Here is a 3819-nt window from a genome sequence, read left to right as displayed (position 1 = left end):
AACTTATTCTTGCCAAATGGTGAACACTCACCATAAGTCGAGACAAAGATGGTTTGGTACAAAGAGTAAGCTAATTGGAAGAAGAATGTTGAGAGTGATGCTACCATAGAACTTCTTAAATATCTTTTAACCTATTAAGTTTAAATTAAAATTGCACCTTCTAAATCTCTTTCAACTTGTTAACTTTAAATTAATGGAACTTCTTAAATGTCGATTCTAATTTGGAGAATTAGAATTTCAGTTAACCCTTAAGTCCTAAATGAATTTTCTTACATTTTTGAAAGAATGAGTTTTTAATTAAAATCTTGAATTAAGAGATTTTGAAGTTTATTACTAGAAAATTTCTTCAAATCCTTGAAGGCTTTATTGGTGTGATTTGTGTTTCTTTTTAAAATAAAATAATTGGGTGTATTTTGGAATTTAAAAAGCATTTTCTTTTCTGTTTGGCTAATTAGTTTTATAATTAATTGTTTTGGAAAGAGGGAAAAGATTAAACAAATAAGCCCTAGCCTCCCTCTCCTTGTTCCTCTCCCTTTCCCTCTTCCCCCCTCATCATGAAACTCATCCACTGCACAATCAAACATTCTTGCGCGTTCTCCCTCCTGACAACACCACAGCGCGAGCGATGGCGATTGAAGGTCGAAGCAAGTTCAGCCCGACGCGAAACCCACCAGCTCCAGCGGCAATTGTTCCCTGACGCCGCAACTTGCAGCTGCAAACAAAACCCACGATCGACGACGACTACGAGCAGTATTCAGAAGCACCTGCACGCGAACTCAGTGGCGGACGTCAACCTCCCTCTGCACGAAATCGAGTGAGTCCCACGTGCGACCACGAGTGATCTAGCGGTGGTGCGGCGTTTGGCTACAGATGCAGCGACGTTCGATAGCAGTGGCGACCTTGTAGCAGCAATCCACGCGGTTTGAACACCCTGCAGCAATGTTTTTCCCCTTTTTAAAGGTTTGGCACTTACCCATGGAATTTCGACGTTGGATTCCAGTTACTCATTGCTTAACGGCTCCGAATATACAGGTTTAAGCAAAATTATACACCAACCAGCAAGGCTTTGAGTCGATTGGGTAAGTCTTAGTGTGTAAGAATTCCCTGAATTCCTTTTCGAACTAGATTAAGGTTCTTAAAGTCTGTCTCCAATGTTTGAAAGCTCTTAATTATAGATTTGGAATAGTTTTGGGATTATTCGAACACTTTTTAGTGAGTTTCAAGGCTGTCTTGGTGACTTTAGGCGTTATAGCCTTATTTAGTTTCATTCGACTTTAATTTAGGTGCCGTAATTTAGTTTAAAACTCTGGGTACTCTTCGTTTGTAGTTTAGACTTGATTTGAGGGGTTCGGTTTGAGGTTCAACGTTGTTTTGGGCATCTTTCGTATAGATTAGAAGTGCTTTAATACACGTTAGGTAAGTGGATTTCTACTTGAAGTGTATGTTTGTTGTTTGATAACATGTTGCCTGTTTTATGTATATATTATATTATATCACTTATTCTCTAAAATACTTCGTGGTTTTGCACGTTTTCATATGTTGGATGCCTAAGCATGCGGTAAATGAGCTATTATTATTGTGATATGATTATGAATTTTTGAATGACTGAGAACATGTATTTGTTGCTTATGTGTGGACTGGTTATAAAGTATTGTTTAGAAGTTTCTGATTGTCCTTATGCATTCTAGTGAGTTTGTGTGAGAGAAAAGTTAGTGAACCTTGTGAGCTTGTAAATGAAAGTAAAGGGAATATCACTTATCTCAAGTGAAAATGGAAGGGTGGTATGTCATCGATGGATTGAAATGAACATTGAGACCTTGGGTAAAAATGGTCAAGGATCAATGTGAGGTAGAAGCCTTAGGTAAAAATGGTCAAATGTCAATATATAGTTAAGACCTTGGGTGAAAATGGCCAAGGGTCGATGTGCACTCGAGTCCTTGAGTGAAAATGGCCAAGGGTCAATGTGTAATCGAAGCTTTGGGTGCAAATGGTCGAGGGTCGATGTGTGATTGAGACCTTAGGTAAAAATGTCAGGGTCGGTGAGCAGTTGAGGCCTTGGGTAGAAATGGTCAAGGATCGGTGCGGAGTGGAAACCTTGGGTGGAAATGGAAAAGGGTCTACATGTAGTTTGATGGCCATCGGTAAAAGTGGTCAAGGATCAAACATTGAGTATTGTAGAGAAGTGTTGAGTCCTTGAGTAAAAGTGGTCAGGGATCAACGTAATTCGAAGGTGTGATAGCAATCTTGATGTGTATTGAATATGTGTGTGCTGATGAGTTCGTAGAGTTTATGGAGATATTGAAATAGCATGTTTTAATATGTTGACATCTATATAACATGTCATGTATCTTGCATGTCTAATGAGTATGTAATGTTGTGGTGACTAGCATGTTGTTTGTACTGTAAGTTGTATGATGGCTCTTTAGGTGTGAGCCACTTACCAGTACAAGTGTGTACTGACCCCCACCAAGTTTTATAGGTGCTGGCGATCATTATGATTTTGGTGATGCTGAGGAGGGAGCTTGGGAAAGATCGGTCCTTAGACTTATGTCCTTGTTTTCTTCCCTTTTGTTAGGAATTTACTTCATTTTGAAATATTTGAGTTTTGAAACTTTGGTTTATATTCAAGTTGGTTTTCTAGTCGTTTTTTAGTTGAGAACTTGTAAAAGGTTTTATTCAGTTTATTATGTCTGATTGCCATAATGGTTTAAGTTTGTTTAATTTTGTTGAATCTGATTGAAAATATTTTTAATATTAGGTTTCGAAACTTTGTAATTCTGTTGAGGGAAGTTTGATGTTTGTCTATTATTGGGAGTGTATTTCTTTGAAACAAGTGTTAAAGTAATTTTTTTTTTTTTGTTATGTTTATGTTGTTATGTTGCTGAAATATTTTCCAAAGTACAAGAGTTTGTAAAGTTAGTTCAGGTTCAATTATTGTAACGATCCTTAGATTAGCATTGAAATTTGGGGTCATTACATATAGAGAGTTTTGATGAGATTGATGTTCACATCCTTGTTACAAGACAATCAGCTTGAACTCGAATTTCAAGAAAGATTCCTTCTCATATGGCTTTTGCTCCAGTTAACAATGTTTCATTTCGCACAGAAGGAAGTGCTGGTTTATGAAAATATGTTCAAAGAAATATTATGGTTGAAAAAGAGTTGTCTGATCGAGTGCAAGATTGCTTGAAAATAATGGAATTGACTATAAAGGCATACTTAAATCAGAACAGTGCTAAATCTTGGTCCTTACTATCCCAGCTCCATTCAAATTTATTCTTAATCTTCCTAGAAACTTTGAGATGAGGCTAGCTCCTTAGACTATCGAAAAGTTATGTTAGAGGGTCATAGTGTTGTATTTTCAACTGTAGTGATTGATCGATCAAATGTGTATGAGTAAAAAAAATAAAGATAGATATGGTGTAAGTACAAGCATACACTGTCAAGTAATAAGTCTTCGAGTATTCTAAAAGTCAAATCCCATGAGGCTATTTATGTAATTCAATTTTTCTAAGAGCTTTTTGATGTAAACTAATGAGTAATTGATAAATACTCGATTTTGAGACTGTTGAATAGGGATATAGTTATGTACCAACATTCGAGTTTTATGCTGTAAGTGATGTGTTTGCGTCATACCAAGACAGTGAAATATGCATCAACAGAAAACTATTCCTATTCGGTCTTCTGTCAAGTTTCTTTAGGAAATCTAAACAGTTAGTGCCTCATGTTTCCATGGTTAGCTAGATCTTATATTAGTTCAAGTTTAGATTCTTTATCCTATGGTGTCCCTTATTTTTAAGGCGACTAACCCTTTTATTT

At 36.5% G+C, this 3819-nt stretch overlaps 1 long non-coding RNA gene across 1 annotated transcript; it reads left to right on the top strand.

The window, feature by feature from the left end:
* The first annotated feature begins 460 nt into the window (after window positions 1-460).
* Window positions 461-2978, top strand: LOC120076357. The gene is made up of 2 exons (XR_005481507.1): window positions 461-960; window positions 1033-2978. It is a non-coding gene; the product is annotated as an uncharacterized LOC120076357 (long non-coding RNA).
* Window positions 2979-3819: the final 841 nt, after the last annotated feature.

Source organism: Benincasa hispida, chromosome 4, assembly GCF_009727055.1.
Source record: "Benincasa hispida cultivar B227 chromosome 4, ASM972705v1, whole genome shotgun sequence".
Classification (NCBI taxonomy): domain Eukaryota; kingdom Viridiplantae; phylum Streptophyta; class Magnoliopsida; order Cucurbitales; family Cucurbitaceae; genus Benincasa; species Benincasa hispida.
This window is presented reverse-complemented; position numbering and strand designations above follow the sequence as displayed.